The 19,567-nt window shown below is 44.0% G+C and overlaps 1 protein-coding gene across 7 annotated transcripts in view; it reads right to left on the bottom strand.

Annotated features, from left to right (window-relative positions):
• The window catches only part of PRICKLE2 (prickle planar cell polarity protein 2), a 310,734-nt gene that overhangs the window by 210,650 nt on the left and 80,517 nt on the right, over positions 1-19,567 (bottom strand). The window contains exon 1 of one of the 7 annotated variants that reach the window (XM_074344537.1): positions 11,964-12,111. The exons of the other annotated variants lie outside the window; for them this stretch is intronic. The gene's annotated coding sequence lies outside the window, so the exon portion shown is untranslated. Of the gene's footprint in view, positions 1-11,963; positions 12,112-19,567 lie in introns of those variants that run through there. 7 annotated transcript variants of the gene reach the window in all.

Below are 19,567 nucleotides of genomic sequence, written 5' to 3'. Positions count from 1 at the left end.
CTTGTTACTGGCTCTCATCCTGGGAGCTGGGCATAGGAAGATGAGCAAGACGAATGAGAAGGTCTCTCTTTGTGGTGGCTTACAGCTGTGGTCAGGGAGTAGAGGAGAGTCAAGAAGACCAAAAAAACAGCTAAATAAATCAAAAAGATCTTTACAGCTACGACCAGTGCTCCAAAACAAACAAACAAATAAAAAACCCAGCAGGGTGATAGGCTGGGTGATTTCCTTGGTTATTTACAAGTCTACAAGGAGGAAGGGAAAGTGGAACGTGACTCCATCACAGATGAGAAGTAGACAAAAAACAGAATTATGCGCGGCATCCAAAATCCCCCAGGCCGCGGAGGTCAGCCGAGAACCACACCACGGCCTGACTTCCCTGCCAATACCAACCCCATGACATCATCCTGTCTCCCACAGATTACTTACCTCATCCCCAAGTGTGGAAGGTCAAACTGCCAGCATTTTGCAGTCTGCCTCTGCAGGTAAAATTTAGCTTTAATTGTCTAATTGCTACTCTGGCAACGGCTGCCACGGATTCATTTTAGAACCAAGCACAGGTGTGCTCTGTGGCTGATCTATTTTCAAGGACGAAAGGAAGGAATTAGGGAACCTGATGGCTTCTGCTTTAAGAGTTAAGATGAAGTTATGTTTCCCCCCCCCAATCAACTCGTGTTATCTCATTTCAATTTTCCAGTGTGTCTTCTCATCAGAAATTAAACTGGGTTGCCAAATCCCAGAGCAACAGAAACGGAAAGGTATTTGGGAGGAAGAGAAGAAAAACTTTTGGCGCTTATTAATGAAAAATGTTTCTGCGTCCTTGAAGTTCAGGCATTACATAAAGGAGCTGCATGCAGTAATTCTAATGAAAACGGTGAGGGTGATAATGAAGATAATGATGGTGAGGGTGATAATAAAAATAATGATAAGGATGATGATGATGATGGTGACCCTGTCTGGCCCTTAACAAACATTCTCTAATTAAAGCCACAGGGTTCTACTCTGAGGTAGGTAAGCAGCCCTAGGCATATTTCACATATTAAAAAAAAAAAAAACAGATTTAAAAAAAAGTCTAAGTGAATTCCTTAAAATAGTTACTGCATTCTTGATTCCAGCAGTTAATTCCATTTCAACAAGACACTCTTTTTTTTTTTTTTTTGAACACTTGGAAGACAGATACGCTGACTTTACACGTGCTTTAATTATTTTCAAGTCAGCACTAAGGAGATGAGCTGTAGCCGGGGGTATGTGCTTTCACAAACCTGACGGGTAATGGAATGAAAAACACCAAGGCAGAGCGAGTTGACAAAGAGAATGCCAATAAGTGAATTCCAGAGTCCCGCCTACAACATCCTGGCCCGTTTTGGGAGTCAGCACGGGTCACACCTTGTCCCTGGAAACAAAGCAAGCAAAGGGACTAGATGTGAGAGCAGCAATCCACCCCGGGTGCACACCTGGCCATTAATGACCAACCTTTGTGTTCTCGGGTGGTTCTGTGGGTCAACAAAGGCAACGTGAGCAGAGCGTGGAGTCTTAGTGCTAGCTGCAGTGATCAAGTCAGAAGCCCTCAAAGTCTCAGTTTCCTAAACTGCGGAATGGAGGTCATGATGACCATCCTAACTGCCCTACCTACCCTCAGGTCGCCACGAGGCTACAATATAACACCACGCTGGAAACTGCACAGGGACAATCAAACAAAGGCAAGGCTCTTACGATCACTGTCTTCTCTCCAACTGGACTTGGGAGCTACCTGTGTACAAAGAAGATGTCATCTTATATTTCTTTGTACCTTTTAACACATACGCTTTGTACCTCTACCCACCTCATTACCATGTAACAGTCAAACGCAGAGCAGAGGTTTTGTGGGAGTTGCCAGTTTTCAAAAATCTCTGTCTACAAAGGGTTCACCTAAGGTTTTCTTCAGTCAATGCAGTTGATACATTTGAAATCTGATCCGATTGCCCCCTGCCCCACCAAATAGAAAAACAGCATGTCAGTGCTAGAATAGAAATAATACCCTTTTACAGAGTTCTTTTTATTTACTTTCTCATTTCGTCTTCCCGAGAGCACTTCAAGACTGATATGACTAGACTCATTTTTGGATGAGGAAACTGAGATTCAGTTCAAATAAACTGTTCAGTGTCACGTAGCGAACGAGCAGCAGAGGCACACTTTCACCCTGGATCGGTCCCATTCCCAAGCTCCTGCATCTCCCAAGTTGTGCTAAGCTTGGCTGGGGGACGGACACAGCTGTGGGTTCTGAATGCGCACGATGCTTCAAGTAACTTCTCAGCTTCCTCAGATAAATTATGAATAACTCAGTACTGTTCACAAATATTTCTTTAGAAAAGCATCCCTCTTATCAAAGAGAGAGAATCATTCTTTTGGAACAGCGTTCAAAATATAAACCTCAATCTTCTAAGAACATTAGACATCGCTTCCATTTATTATTCAAATTCTAGAACTTCGTGTGCAGGGGCACGTGGGGTGGGAGATGACTGCATCATGGCAGCTTAACCCAGGACAATGATTCTCCAGCTCAGCCTGCCTTAGTAAGTGCATACTCGAGGAAGCTTATTAAAATGCCGACTCCCAGCCCCCATGTCACCCCATTAGGAATCAACCTGGTTAGGGTGAAGCCCAATCATCTCAGTTTTGATAAACTCCCCAGCTGTTCAGATGCAGGTGGGTCTCAGACTACGTTCAGTATTAACCAGGTCAGGAAAAAAACAACCAGGAAATTGGGAACCAAGACTAGCTCTGCAGCACATTTGTTGAGAGGCCTTCAATAACTCAGCCAGCCTCTCTGGCTTCCTGCGTCTAGGAAACAAATCTGTCTGCCTTGGATATCCCTGGCCCTCATCCTTTGTGGACTGAATGGATCTTGTTTGCTTCAGAACTTCTTGATGGGCAATACTGTCTTTTGGTGTTGGTCACTGTATCAACGGTTATTCACTGGGATGACCAGTAAATGCTTTCATTTTTAACTGTAGAACAAGCTCCAGATGCAAGGCTAAGGCTGAACACTGCAATGAATCCTAGGCCCATTCTAGCATTTGCAGGACTCGGAAACAACCATGGATCATCCTCAGAGCCACCAGCCATGACCTCATGCTTAGCTAACTTTCTTCTGCTGGTTTTTAAATGACTACAAGAGGTACCCTCCTTGGCAAATATAGCCACTAAGAGGCAGTACAAAGGCTGCTTGCTAGAGGGGGAGCCTCAACACCTATACAAAAACAAATGGATTGATGGATGGATGGATGGATACATAGGTAAGACAGAAAAATAAGACAGATAGACAGACAGATAGGTAGATAGGTAGATAGATAAATAAAATTGGGTCCTTCAAGATTGGCAGTGGAGGGAAGATCTCCTCAAGGCTATAGTTTCCAACCCTATCTGTGCATTAGAACAAACTGTGGGCTGTTAAAAAAAAAAAAAAAAAAAAAAAAAAAGGCATTCCTGTGCTCCTACTCAGAAACTTTTATTAAAAGGGTAAAAGGGCCTGGGGTGGGACCTCCAGCACTGGTGCTTTTCAACATTCCCCAGGTGAATCCATTGTGCAGAAGGTTTTAAGAACATTGTCTTCAAGAACCTTCAAATGTGAATCACCATGCTGGCATTAGTGAAAAACTGACCCCTTCCCCCTTCCAACAAAGGACCCTTCCCTTAGCTGTAGCACAACACAAGTACAACTAGGATGTTCAGGCTAGTGGTCTCCACAGTGGATTAAGGGACAATATTATCTTTAAACTGGTTTTCACCTAAAATTTGGGGCATTAAACTTACAGGTATGTAATATATGGCTTGACACTGGGGCCCTCACTTGATTCTGGGGTCAGATGGCCATGTGGCGTGCCTCCTATGTGGTACTGATAGCATCCTGAGAGAAGGCAGGGGAGAGTGCCACAATCTAGGACAGCTGACAGTAAGGATACTGACTGCCAGGTTATGTGGGGTTTTGGGGATTGTGGATACCTGCTGTTACTTGAACTAACTTTTACAATTGACCTAAATAGATTACTACAAAAAATCCAGAGTATAACTGACTAATACAAGCACAAGAAAATGAGAAAATGGCTGAGACAGCGCATCTCCTACTCCTGGTATGCCAGGATGCCAAAGTATAAAATGAAAATAATGACAAGGAGAACTAACCATAATTCGGAGGGGAAAAAATCAACGTGGCTCTTTGAAGTATGAAATTTGCATACTATGATTAACCGTGAACCTTGAGTTATGTATAAATCATGCTTTGGAATACAGATAGTCTTTACTTAGCACAGTTCCTTATGTACAAGTGGCACTTACTCCAACTGAGTTAATTAACACCAGCCTCCCATCATGGTACAGATTTCAGTTCCTACAGTGTATTAACCGTGAGTGATCTGCATAAAGTATAAACATCAGAGCTTCAGCCCACGGATCACCATGTAAATAACAGGTGCTCATTATGATCAGTGACCAATCATGTCACTTCGTTCAAAGTCTGCCAGTAACTGGCCACTGAGCATCTGTTATTCAGTTCATGCACAGACAGCAAAGGATGTCGTCGTGTTGCCTCCTTGTCTCCTAGTGATACCTTTGTGATATCCCTGAGGGTTCTGAATACGGAGCCAGAGGAATTTGATGAAGATGAACTTAATGACATAAAGGAAAATGGTTGCAACAAAAAAGGATGAAGATGTACGTTCCAGAGAAAGTGACATAACAAAAAATTTCACTTTAAAGACGCTCTCAGCAATATTTCAAGAAACCACAAAGCGTAAAATGCAAACTGATCCCAGCTTTGCAAGCAGCAGGACAATTTGCCACATTCTAGAAAAGAATCTTGCTCTGTATCGTATGATGAGAAGAGGAAGACAAGCACTGTTCAGACTACTCTTGGTAAGTTTTTTTACGAAGAAAAATATTTTAATTCTCAATGTTTCCAATGCTTTTGCATTGCAGTGTACTAAATAAATATTAGTTTTACTAGTTTTCTCATTTCCCTATGCATTTTTAACCAGTAGTAAGAGAGTTGTTCCTGTTATGGAAAAAAATTTCTAAGTTCGCAGGACAATGGTCATTCTTCCCACTCCTTATTAAGATGACTTTGCAAAGTTTCCGCTTACAAGCTTGTTTTTACCGTCCCATACTGCCATGCACAGCAAGTATTGTCTGTTTTAGCTAATCACGGGACTGTATCTGTATAATTTATTGATAAGCAAAATGCACAGTTTGGCAGTCTGGTTTTAAACATTTTTTACTGAGAGAGTGTGCAATTAAAAGAGATTGGACACCTCTGGCTCAGACAACACTAATCAGAGAATGTAGGTGGGCAAAAGGGAAATGATTATAGTAACAAGGAACTAGGTAATCCAAGTCTCACAGGGTAGCTGTCTCAACTTCCACTTGATGGAAGCTTTTTCTCCTAACCTCCGGTCTGCCTCCAAGTGTCAGAGATCATCTTGAACACCTCTTCCCTGAGTGTGCCCTACAGGACCTCTACCACCCTACTCCTCCAAAGGTGGTCCTCAAAGCCATCACCCAAGAGCTTGTGAGAAATGCAGGATCTGAGGCCCCTCCCCAGACCTACTGAATCCGAATCTGCATCTTAATAGGATCCCCAAGTGATTCTTACACTCTAAAATTTGAGAAGCACTACTCTAGACCTCACGTTTGAGCCTAAGAGGCAACTGAAGGGCCAGGCAGAGATAGGGGTTCCCTATGTCATTTGTCTAAGGACTGAAGTCTGTGTATTACTGAAGTCTGTGTTTTGTTTAAGGATTTATCAAGCACTCACCATACACCAGACACTATGATAGACCACCTATATATCATCTCACTAATGACTTCTACAATCTACTCCCAACACACACACAGCAGCAGACTTGCACAGGATGTAGGCAATGGTGGAGGTAGATGAGAATTTGGAGCCACCTGTATACATGAGCCTCAGAGGTGGATGTGCGTGTGTGTATGCTTTAATTGCAGCAGGAAAAGTGAGCTGCTTATCTTGAACCTCTAATTTTTTCCGGCTGTCTCTGGACTACCTCCCTGAGTTACTGCCTATAGCCATCCAGTGTAGGACGACTTCAAATTTGGGGGACAGGTTAAAATCTCAACTGGCTGTTTTGTAGAAATCAACACATTTCATATGGAAATTCAAGGGACCCAGAATAGGTAAAACAATCCTGAAATAGAAGAGCAAAGTTGGAAGACTCACATTTCCCCATTTCAAAACCTACTCTACAGTTGTAGCAATCAAGATAATCTGGTACTGACATAAAGACAGACAGACAGACGACTGGAATAGAACAAAGAGCCCCAAGTAAAATTATGTATCTGTTGTCAATTGATTTTTGAAAAGGGTGCCAAGGTAACTCAGTGGGAAAAATAATAGTCTTTTAAACAAATAGTTCTGGGACAATTGGATATCTACAAGCAAAAATCAAGAAGTTGAACCCCATCCTCATATCACACACAGAAATGAACACAAAATGGATCACAGACCTAAATGTAAGAGCTGAAATTATAAAATTCCTAGAAGAAAACACACGAGTAAATCTTCATAACCGTGGGATAGGCAATGGTTTCTCAGATATGACCCCAATCACAAGTGACAAAAGAAAAACATAGATAACTTGGGCTGTATGATACTTGAAAACTTCTGTGCTTCAAAGTAATAATAATAGAGTGAAAAGACAATCCACAGAAGGGAGAAAACATTTGCAGAGCAAATGTCTGATGTGGGACTTGCATCCAGAACATACAAAGAATCCTTAACACTCAACAATAAAAAGATAACTCAAAAGTGGGCAAAATATTTGAAGAGACATTTCTCTGAAAAAGATCTACAATGACCCATAAGCACGTGACAAGAAACTCAACATTGTTAACCATCACAGAGAAAGAAATCAAGACCACAATGAAACGCCACTGCACACCCACTAGGGTGGTTATAATCAAAAAAAAAGCATTGGTGAGGACGTGGAGAAGTAACAACCCTCACATGTTGCTGGTGGGAACGTAAAATGGCGTATCCACTTTGCAACAGTTTGATCATTTCTCAAAATGTCGTGGATGGAGTTACTATCTGACCCGGAAATTCCACTCGTAGATCCACACCCAAGAGAAAAGAAAACATATGTCCATGCAAAACCCATTATTCATAGTAGCTAAAAAGTGGAGACAACTCAAAAGTCCATCAACATCTGAAAAAAATCAAAATGTGGTATATCCACACAATGGAAGATTAATTAGCAATAATCAGATATGAGGTACTGATAATTGCTGTAACCTAAATGAACTTGAAAACACTAAGTTAAATGAAAGATGCCAGGCACAAAAGGACATAGACTGTATGATTCCATTTACATGAAAATGTCCAGGAAAAGCAAATCCATTCACAGAAACTAGATCAGGGGTTACCTAGGGATGGGGGAGCAGTAGGGAGTGACTGCTAATGGACATGTTTTTATCTTTTCCTTCAGATGATGGAAATGTTCTGGAATTAGATAATGCCGATCGTTGCACAACTCTGTGAATACGCTAGTGACCACTGAACTGTACACTTTATATAGATGAGTTGTATGGGGTGTAAATTATATCTCAATAAAGCTGTTCAAAAAATTGAACAGCCACTCCCATAATCTCCCCACCCTAAAGACATCTCTGATGCTTCATTCAGGTCAGAGGCTGAAGCTCAGGTGCTCCCTTAAGCCTGGCTCAGACCTACTTCTCTATCTGTCTGCTCTAAAAAAGAAAAGAAAAGAAAAGAAATATTTTTATTCTTGAGGGATAATGAACATGGCGATGGGTAGCCAAGCAATGAGATGCCTCCAGGTCCACGATTAAAATGAACACGGTTGCCAACTCATAAGCCAGTCCTCCTTGGCACTTTTCAGTACTCTCCATGGAAGCTTCTAGGTTGGGACTCCCCTCAGAGGAGGCAGGGGAGCCAGCAAGGGAACTGAGTTCAAGTCTTGATCTCTAAATAATAAGAAAGCCAAGGGAAGACGTTCGGGGGAGGTGAGATTGTTAACGTGGTGCAAGTGTGACACTAAATTTCTCTCCTTCTCCTTGACTAATTAGATTTTCCTTTTAACGAGGCTGACTCCATCTGCCATCCCTTCTTAAATCCAGACACTAGCAGAACAGGAGATTGTATCCCAATCAAAACTTTCTATCCAGCCAGGTTTGAATGGCAAAGAATTTAGAGAAGTTGGACTTAGAAAGGGGCTTACTTGTATAACTAATAATTCAATTAGCAGAGATATTAGGGGCAATCTACATTTCAACAATGACACCCCCCCCCCCGGCTGAGTTAGCCCCGGAGAGGAACGCTTAAGGAAAAAACATTCAAAATGACGTTGCCATATACCCCTGAGATTCCAGGGACATCAGCTCACGAGGAAAAGCCAGACAGAATCGAAACGCATGACTCAAAGTGCTCAATTCCCACCGGTAGTTAGTTACTCGTGCTGCGTCGGAGGAAAGACTTTCAAACAGCCAGTTTAACATAAATACGGCAGTTCCCTGCGTACTTTCCAAACATTCAATCCTGCAAGTTCTCTCCAAACTTGAGCTAAAGGAAAAAAAGGTTAATTGCTCCGACCTCCTAAAAAGACCAGTGCAGACTAGCAAATATGTACATATGCAAACATACACGCGCAGAGCGCCCTGCTCTCATTTTTTTTTTTTTGAGTGGTTCGGATTTCTCATCAAGAATCTGGCAAGCTCGCCTGCTGGGTCCTGTAGTCACTTCCAACCTCATAGCCTTCCCCCTCTCATATTTTTAGGACGTATGTAATTTAGACCTACGTGGATTTAATGTGGCCAATTTGTAAACAGCCAGGGTTCTGAAGGGGTCGCTGGTATGAACCCTGGGGACATTGCACAGAAACGGCGAAATAAAGAGCCGTCATCTGTGATACCATCCGTGTGCTTTTCTTTTCTTTTTTTTCTTTTTGAAGGGATAGCCCTGACTTCCATGGCTCTTAAGAGTGAAATGAAGATGGAGTAAAGACATTCTCATCTTAAAACAAAGCCTAAAGGAAAAAGAGGACCATTCTTCCTCCTCCAACTCCAGTTGGAGTTCTGAATCCACTTCCTAATCCTGCTGTTTCTGGGCCAACCCCTCCCACCCTTCTCCCTTCCCTTCCTCAGAACCAACTGCATCTCAGCCTGTTCCTTCTTGGCTCTGCCAGAAGGGAGCCCTCCTGCCTGCCTGGGACCACCCACAGACTCCTGGCTCTGTTTGGACAGGAGGACCCAACTGCAAAGAGGGAGCATCTCGCCTGTTTCCAAGAAGGTGGGGAGGGGGGGTGAGTCACCTTGGTTGAAGCAGTCAGATCTCAGTAACAACTACGCTCCCACCCTGACTGCCAAACATGGCCAGAGTCTGGGTGGCATTCCGATCGAATGGGGGTATCCAAGCAGCAGTTCATGGACCAACGCTTGGTTGGCCAGAACATTACCACATAGAGAGGTTTATAAAATATACAGTCTTTCCAGGCCCATGCCCAGAAATTTCTGATTCAGTAGGTCTTGGCATGGGACCTGAGACGCTGCACCTTTTTAATGCTTCTGAGGTAGTGGAGACGGACAGCCAGGTTTGAGAACTTCTGCTTCAGAGCCAAGGGACGAAAGAAAGGCCTCCCAAGGAAGTGAGACGAGGAGCAAGTATGAGAAAAAACACGCTTCTTGACGCCGACACCACAAGATTCCTTCTGGTGCCTTTTGAAGAGGAACCACCTACATCCTGGTGTCCGTGTTGCTGGTTGGAAGAATAGGGCCTAAAAACAGAATGAAAACTTTGGAAGTGAACGGACTTGGCTTCGAGCACCACCTCTGAGACTGACAGACGTCAGGTCCAGTGCCTGTGACTCAGGAGCTGGGAAATCTTAGGCAAGCCTGAGCCTCAGTTTTCTCAGATGATCAATTTAGGCTCTGGCATAGAAGGCCCTGAGTAAAATAAAACTATTCTCATGGAGCAAACCACTTTCCCGTTAGACATTATACTTCACATATATATTTTTCAGACCAATTACTCAGCAGGATTCTAAGGGGCTTAGGACAGAAAAAGAAGTTAAGAAAAAGCAGAAGTCAAGCCTGTAGACTGGGTACAATTTGCATATCCTTTCAAGTTAGGGATCTTCATCTTAGGATCACAGACATTTTGGAAAAACTGTTATAATCCACGCACTCTCTCTCCAGAAAATCCTATGTGGGCGTGCACACACATAAAATACTCTGCATGTTATCTCGGGGGGTTCATTCTACAGAGGACCATGAGGACACCCTTGGGAAGCTGGCCACTAAGTTAAAAATCCATCAAAAGTTGGCAAATGCTTTCTGCAAAGAGCCAGATGGATAGTCAGTGTTCTCAGCTTGGCAGTTCACACGATCTCTGACAACTACTTAACTCTGCCATTGTAGAGGGAAAACAGCCAGAGATGGTAACTAGACACGTCACACAACTATGTTCCAATAAAACTTTATTTACAAAAACAGGCAGTGGGCCAGATCTGGGTTGTAATTTGCTGACCCTTTGCTTTGAGTTTTGCTGCGCCAACTGTGGGTCAAAAGTCACCCGGGGAATGTGTCGTTCTGGAGCCTGCAGTCTGACAGGTGGGCACGCCTTCCACCCCGCAAGTCCCCGCAGTCCCAGCCGAGCACCCTCTCGGGGAACTAGTCTCAGTTTCCAGGGCCATGGTAGTTCCAAGGAAGTGCTGCCTACCTCCCACCCACCTCTGGACCCCCAGACTCTTAAGCACCACATCCTCTAAGTGGTTCGTATTGAAAAATCTCTTCTATAGTAACAAAACTTAACTACCTAAAACAGTAATCATTTTCATCCCTGAAAAAAGGTAGCTCCAGATACACGGACAGCATTTAACAGAAGTGATTCACAATGACCAAGTTCATCCCAAGTCGGTCTTAAAGGGGAGAGACCAAGAGGAATGAGACAGCCAAGAAACCCAGAGCAGGCGTGGCTTGTCCCGGGTGATTACACGAGTTGCTTAAGTGGGGTTGCCCACTTAGGAGAGAAAATTGCCACATTAGTTTTGACAAATTTCACCAGAAAACACTACATCTCTACATGCACCATGATTAAAACATCATCCGCAGACAGCGGGAAGAGAAAACCACTGGATTTTTCCCCTGTGGTCATGTTTTTTTAAAGAACCTTTTAAATAATATACATGGCTGTAATCAGATGCTACCCAAAGAGAGCTATGACATCGTGAACCACAGATGTTTCTCATCCTGTTTCTCATCCCTCCTCTGCTAGCATTGTCTTCCCCAACATGCAGGCTATGCATCTGGGCTGATCATTACACAATGTTCAGGGGAGCTTTCCTACTGACTGGGTGGCTGCAGACTGTCTTCTGTATCCTGAACTTGGACTTACTCTCAAGATAAGTGTGTAAGGGAGAGGGGGTGTGCGGGTGAAGTCACCCTGACAACCAGACAGCAAGACAAAAACCAACTGATTCAAGAACCATTTGGAATTCTGCAGCCCAGCTCCCAATTCATTTTCTTCATTTCCCAAGCAATCTCTTCTTAATATAAAAGATCTCCCTGCTAAAAAAAGAGGGAGTTGTTGGGGGCAGGGAGCGGGTAGAGGGAAGGCTGGTTTTCACCCAGGGACGACAGAGAGCTCAAGGACAATACCCTGAAGTGAAGGAGTCTGGACCCCCAAACCACACACCACCGAGGAGTAAGTGCATTTGGTATCCGTTTAGTCTGCGAGCCTCGCGGCTCCATCATAAAAGTTTAAAACCCGGCCCTGATCTAACAACTGTAAATTCTCGAGTTCACTCAATTTTAAAACATTCCAAGGAACGTTACAGCGAAAGAGCCTCAGAATAAACAAGGAGGGATTTCCATGGTACCCACCACCCCCAGGCACACAGAACGTCAGAGCCATGCCTCCTTCATGGGGCAACCTTCATTCAGACCGCCCTCTGCCTCACCAGCTGAGAAGACGTTATTCTTTGGTCCTCCGAGCACTGACATTTACTTGCTGACATCGCCAAAAGGAATGTGAGATGAAGCAGGTCTTTTACTAGATAAACACTTGGTTTTGATAAGGGAAGTTCTTTTCTTCTAACGGAAACAACCCAAAACGCCACTATTGCATTCCTGCACTGGAGGTGAGTCTACGAGATGCAGCCGGTGCTGCCGGCTCAGGGACTTGACACCGGGGGAGGGAGTCCTGCCCGGCACTGGGGAGCCATGTTTGGTTTTGTTCTTAGAGATCTGTCTGAGTTTCCTAATTAGGAAGATGCCTGGAGAACATCAAGAGGTCAAATATTTATTCGTGGAGAAGAGGCCAGACTTGTCTAATGTGCTCTCCCGATATGGAGGTGAGTCACCTCCAAAGGCAGCCAGAATCACACGCTGCTACGTTCAGACATCGCTGCCAACCTCAGCAGTTAGGGCCTCCTTTCCTAAGCTGTACCATCCCGGCTCACCGATCCGCCTGGGGGCTCAGCGTGGCACCACGGCAGGACCCTCAGACCTTGGGAGGTCAGCTCCGGTCCCTGCCATTTCAAAAAGCCTATGAATGTCTCTCTTCCCCAGAACTGACGCACGAGACCAGGTGGCCTGGGAAGGTCATTACCTTGAAGAACGCTGGGAGTCAGGTAGATAGATCGCTGGCCCCTACGATGCTAAATCCTGTTCCCTTGGTTCCAGAATTATTTCCCATCACCCACAGTCTGCTACTTTTCTGCTCTCTTCCCCTCCTCCTCCCCCCACCCCACCCCTTCACCTTTGCATCAACCCTCTAAGTTCCTTTGAAGAAAGCAACGCCATTTTTCCCTCTTGGTCTTTAATCTGTCACTAATCGTGATCAGTATTTTCCGGTTACATAAAGAGCGCCTGTGTGGCTTTATAACATATGCTGACAAATCATTTGGCAAACATTTTCTTTTGTTGCAAAAAACTGCCCTGCGGAGGACCGTCGCACTGGCAACCGAATATGTACACTCTTAATGAAGCAACGGAGATAAGAAATCCATCTCCGTGCAGACCGTGGGCTCTGGGGAGCCAGAGACATATTCAAAGGGAAAATAGTCATCTATTATATAGGATGGGTGATTGTGAGAATGGTTTCCAGATGGGCCCAGGAGGCTCCAGAAGACAGGGTTACTGAAGAATTCTGCGAGGTTCATGTGGAGGGTGACACAGGCTTTATCGATGTAATTAAGACTTTATAGACCGGTTCCTAAAGCAGCATAGCACATCAGCCTAAATGTCGGTAAGAGATGAGACACACCTGAAAAGCAACCGTGCTTCAGTTATTAACTCAGCAATGATGACGGAGAACCCACGATGCGCCAGGCACTGTTCTAGGCCCCCTGGGATCCATTAGAGAATAAAACAAAGATCCTTGCCCTTACATTTAACGCAGGGTGGGAGAGCGGTAGACAAAAAATAGTCCCCTCTAAAATAATTATATATTGTGTTAGAAAGTGGTTAAGTGCATTGCATAAAAGAAAAACAATACACTAGAGAGACTGGAAATCCCAGAGAGGAACATGATCATTTGAAATCAGTTGGCCAGGTGGACCAAAGACTTTAAGGAAGTAAAGGCATTCCTAGCAAAAGGGATATCCGGTGCAAAGGTCCTGAGGCAGGAGCAGGCACAGCACGTTCAAGGAACTGCAAAGAGCCCGATGTGGCTGCAGCAGTGAGCCTGAGAGAGTGCAATGGTTTATGAGACTCATAAGAACTGAGGAGAATTCAGGTTGTGGGCAAGGAGCAGGTGATTACGTGGGGGCATGAGGCTACTGAAGAACTTCAGCTGTTAGACTGAGGGAGATGGATGAGTCCCTCTGGAGGGTTTTGATTTGAGACATGACTTAGGGTTTTCCAAAGATCCCTGGAGGAGGGGATGGAAGTGATGCTATGGCTGGGATGCAGGCAAGAGATGTCAGAGACCAGAACTGGGTGGTGGTGGGTGAAAGGAAAGAGCAGAGTCTGCCAACGGTGAAGGCAGAGCCTGCAGCATGTCCTGCCAGACTGAGATGTAAGACAGAGAGTCAGAGGTGACCTCGGAGCTTTTGGCCTGAGAAGTGGGATGAATGGACCTGTCATCAATGGAGGAGACAAATGCTGCAGCTGTAACAGGGAGAGGACCAGGAATCCGACTTTGTCCAGGTCAAGCTTTAGGCGTCTACAAGTCATCTAAGAAGAGACACATTGAGAGGGGCCCTGAAGACACACATCTGGGTCCTGGGGGAGTTCTGGGCCAGAGACACAAGGCTCCATGTTTGGGGCAGATGGGAGTACGTGGAGCTGCAAGAAGGGTGAGCCCACCCGTACAGCAGGCACTGTGTGTGCAAAGTCCCCCAGACCCAGGAGAGAAGTCTGCTTCCCCCTTGCGGTCCAGGTCTGAATCAGAATACCCTGTAAACAGGAGCAACAATGGACAGACGTTGAGAAGCAGCAAGCCCTTGTTTACCCCAAATCACAGTGCTGGTCGGCTGAAAATCAATAAGATAGTTATGAGAAAGCTTGTGTGAGCCTTTCAGAGAGAGCAGAGTGGGTGACTCCTGATTATTTTGAAAATCATACGGTGCTTCCAGAGAAGGAAGATAATGAGAAAAAACAGCATGAGGCCCAGAGCTCCAGCATGCAGTCAACACAGGCAAAATAACCAGTCACCTGAATTAAAGTCTCCCTTTACTAATTCCCATCGAAGCCACAATTCCCGTGCCTACTAAGTGCTCAGTCGCCCCTGGGGAAGGCTCTCACCTCTCCTCCCCACTGCCTGGAGCTCCCAGAAGTCCCCTGGGAAATCTCTACCTCTCTAACACAAGAAGCACTTTATCTATCCCTCTCATAAAGCTCTCCTCTTCACGTTGTTATATATTGATTGATGTCTGCTTTGTCTTGTTTCAGGGAGAAGTTAAGGCAGCTTATGAGGCTACATAAAATACAAGATGGCATGAATTAAAAATAGGAACAAAAAGAAAAGAAAAATGAGGACGGGGACATGAAATAGATCCAAGAATGAGGCGAAACTGCATACCAAGAAGATGTACGGGCCACAAATTTGGCTCTAAATTTGTAGCAGCCGATGTGGAAAAGGAAAAATTATAGAATTACACAACTCGCTTGTGTCCAAAAAGTAAAATCAGTCCAAGTGCTCTGGAAAAATTAAAACACTCCCAAGGGTCCTAGATAACATCTCTCTATCCGTTTTTCTCTTCAGATACCCAGCTCGGTCCTGTCTACCGGAGCTACTCAACATATGGCTGTGTACGTGAATGAATAAGCAAGCAAACAAAATCAATTACCCATTCACTTATCATTCATTCATTCATTCTCTCATCCCATGAATATTTCCTGAGCATCATCTGTGTGGTGAGCGCTGGACTAGGTTCCAGAGACATGTGGGTGAATGAAACAAACATGGTCGCTTGCCACGTGGTTCTTACATTACAGTGAAAGAGTGATGGAAAACCCAAGTAAACCAGCAAACAAAAGAATTACGGAGTGTCTCATGCTAGGAAGAGAACAGACAGGAGGCTGAGATTAAAAATAATGGGGAGTAAGATACAGACTTTGAATGGGTGTGGTCAAGTAAAACCCATCTAAAGAGGTGGTAATGGCTGAGAGCCGAAGAGGAAAGGAAGTAGCTATGTGAAGAGTCAGAAGGAGCTTCAGATGGAGCCCTGTGCAAAGGTCCTGAGGCAGAAAAGCACTCAGTACAACTGAAGTACAGCCAAGCGTGGGTCAGAGATCACTGTGGCTCCAACATGGCACACAAGGCCAAAAGCGGCATGAGGTGATGCCCAGTGGGTCAGATCAGGCAGGCCGTGTAAACTGGTTTTATCCTAAAAGCAATGAAGGGCTTTAAGGCCGGGAAGGATACCCAAGGTACATATGAAAGATCACTCTGGCTGCACTTTAGAGGACAGACAGACAGGCAGGAAGCAGGAAGATGAGTGAGGAGGCTGCCCGTTGTCCAGACAAGGTCTGAACTAGAGAAGAAAAGGAGAAAAAAGGGGGGAGGGAGAGGTTACAAATGACCCGAAGACGATCTGGGCTCATCAGACTTTGGCGAGTAGGTTAGATAATTAGGAAGGGAATTATCAAAGGGAGGAATCGAGAACAGCCCAAGGTTCCCAGGGCAGAAGTGGTGATGACGACCATCACAATGACACCACCACCAACTAACGGAAACCGAGGAGGTGTCTCTACCAGGCTCTGCCCCAAGCACTCGGTTTGAATTATCTGCATCATCCTCCCAACAACTCTGTGTGGTCGGTACTATTATCGTCCCCATTTTACAGATGAGAAGAAGCACAGATATCAAACTACAAGAGCTAAAGTCCACGCCGTTGAGAATGAAGACTGCGATGAGGGTGGTGTGTACGAGTGTGTACGTGCGTTTAATGCAGTTGTCTGGCATCCCCCAAACTTCCTGAATCAGACCCCAGCGATGGAGTTGAAGCATCTGTCTTTTGAAGAAGCCGCAGGGATGACTCAGCACAGTGAAAATGCAGACCTTCTCTGCCTGTTGGAGAGCCACAGAACCACGGCATTCTGTTTGCCTAAGTCTCCAATAACAAAAAGTTACATGCAAAGTACAATTAATTGCTGACAAACTGCAAATAATTATTCCTTGTTTTTGTTTTGCCTTCATCAAGGTCTTAAGCATTGAAATTCAGCCAACTGTTTCTAGAGTTCTTCTTTTAGCTGTGTGGTGAGAGGGGGCTGGGGAGGACAGAGACAGAACCACAGGGAAGAAAGAAGAAACACTCGAAGAATTGTTCCAGAACCTCTCTTAGAAACTCAGATCACAAGTGGAGCTTGCAGAATACTCAAGGGTAAACCTGCAAGGTTAATACTGTTTCTCAAATTTAGAAGTCTTACTCCAGACTGTTTCAGATAATGGCTTTCTAGGTTTTACGAGTCTCTGAGAAAGGCAACTCTGTCAGCTGCTCTGGCAATGAACTCCCACTGTTGGAAAGCTTGGTCTGAAAGTTCCTCTTCATATCTAACTTAAACCCCAAGAGCTGTTATTTAAACTCATTTCCTGTTCAACTGTGAGTGGGTATTCAAAAGAGTTGGCCTCGATCTTTTCTGAAGAATGCTTCACGTGGAATGAAAGACTTTTCTGTGTTGGTTAAAAACACAGAAACTCAGCAAAAAAAAAAAAAAAGAAGAAGAAGAAGAAAAGGACAAAAAAATTACTCTCCACTTTCATTCCCAAGAGTTGTCTTTCTGAGAAATATAAATTGATTTATCACATACATATGTTAGCATCTGGAGGAAAATGAAGAACTATAATTATGATTAGAATTGTTGAATTTTGGAGCTGGAAGGAAAAGAATAGTTAAAAAAGAAAAAAACACATATATTTTAACCATCTCCCACAATTTAATTAGGTTTTCTCATTTCAGACTCCCAATCATCCTGCAGGAAGGAATCAACATGCCCTTCTGCATATAGAAGAGAAAACCAGAGATGGGAAGGTTTTTAATACACAGTCACCTTGCCCTACCATGCAAGTGATGAAACTCAAATTCCAAGGCAGATCTAGTGGGTATTTAGAACCACAGTTCTCCACCAGGGGCAATTTGACTCCTTAGGGACATTAGGAAAAGGAATGCCTGGAGATATTTTTGGTTTGTTTCATTGAGAAGAGGGATGGGGGTGCAACTGGAAACTAGAGGGTCATCTAGAAGCTAGAGATGCTACTGAACATCTTACAACGCACAGGACAGGCTCCACAATAAAGAACCAAAATGTCAACGGGGCAAAGGCTGGAAACCTCTGCCTTGGAGAAATCTCCTGTGAAATCCTTCATTCCTGACAGACTGAAAAGTGGAAGCACAAAGATTTAGGTACAGAAAGATGTTTATACTTCTCAGCCTAATAACTCGTTTGATTCTCATCTTGAGCTACCTAGGGTGAGTTTACCTTCCCACAAAAGAAAAAAATCTGATTCATTTTGTTTGACATTTCATAGATCTAGTGAAAGTTCTTTTCAAAAGTATTCAAAGAATTAAGTATGATTCATTTCCTTCCAAGGGCAGAGTGAAACCTTGCTTTGAACGTGCTCAACTACTGCTGTCTAGTTCTTCTTAAAGGAACAGGCTAGACTCAATTGTGAAAACGTCAAGCGTTGCTACCTGGGAAATTCTTCATGTGGCGCCGTGAAGAGCCAGAGGTCCAGAACCAGATGGTCTGCAACTGAATCCCAGCTCCACCATTTATTAATTGTGTAACCTTGGGCAAGTTACTTAACACTCCTTGTGCCTCATTTTCCTAATCTGAAAAATGGGGATAATAAAAGTTCAGACTTCATAGCGTTTATTGTGAGGATTAAAGTGTAATAAAGGAGAAAGAAATCTGACTCCGTATTAGATCTGTTCCTTTGGCTCTAACCCTGTGCTCTGTCATGCTGGTTCTGCACCTTTTGTAAAAGAATGTTGCCTGTAGCCTGAAATAGACAGGAGAGTCCATCCTTAAGGCTCTGACCTTTAAGGGTAGAACACTTTTCCATTCATATAGAGATTAAAGGTTGCAGAACAGAGAAGAATATTTGTCTTGCTGGAGGTTTACAGGAACATAACGACCTGACCCATCTGGACAGCTGCAAGAAGAAAGGATTCTGACACCAAGAAGTTTATAACAACCAACCTCACCATCTCCCCTTTTAAGTATAAAAGGAGTCTGAATTCTGACTTGGGGAAGATGGTTCTCCAGGACATTAGTTCGTCATCTTCTCAGTCTGCTGGCTTTCTGAATAAAGTCATTATTCCTTGCCCCAACTCCTCATCTCCCGATTTACTGGCGTGTCGTGTGGCGAGCAGAACAATTCTGGACTCAAGAACAAAAGGAGTAAAGCATTGAGCACAATGCCTGGTTTTGAGTATTTGTTATTGTCATCATTATCATGATTACTGATACTATTCTTATTTCCTTGGTGGAAGGGAAGGATGGCAGGAAGATCTGGATTTAAGAAAGCTTTTTATGAATAAAGAAAACTTTTTAAAAGATTGTTCCCAAGTTGTTCCCAAATTCAACTTTAGGCATTATAATTTCTTACACTTAAGAAGCAAAAAATCCTCAGCTGGATCACGGATAAAAACAGGCCCTTTATACCTGCTCCGGGGGCTAAACGTGCCAAGAGATGTCTAAATAGATCAACAGTTAAATTTCTTGAGCACTTACTGTACGCCACGCACTAGGCTATGCGTCACAATACAATGCCTCAGTTACTGTTTGTAACACCATGAAGAGGGACTTTTTTTTAATATCTTCCTCTTACCAAAGGGGAGAGCAAAATTTACCAAGGTTAAAGCCCAAGCCCAAGGGCACTCAGCCAGTTTACAGCAGCAGAAAGACTGCAAGTGCCTGCAGGTGCATTTGACTCCAGTCTGACTGTTTAACTGGTGAGTTACATCGCCTCTGCCTGTCTTTTATCCTGGGAACAAAAAGCACAGTGTGACTTGAGGATGCACAATGGTGAATCAGTGTCCCTCTGATGGACTTGAACAACATACACTGTTCTCGCAATTTTTTTTTTTTTTTGATGGCCACATTTTCTATCTAG

Source organism: Camelus bactrianus, chromosome 17 (assembly GCF_048773025.1).
Source record: "Camelus bactrianus isolate YW-2024 breed Bactrian camel chromosome 17, ASM4877302v1, whole genome shotgun sequence".
Classification (NCBI taxonomy): Eukaryota; Metazoa; Chordata; class Mammalia; order Artiodactyla; family Camelidae; genus Camelus; species Camelus bactrianus.
The sequence above is the reverse complement of the archived record's forward strand: the minus strand, read 5'-3'. Positions and strand labels throughout refer to the sequence as shown.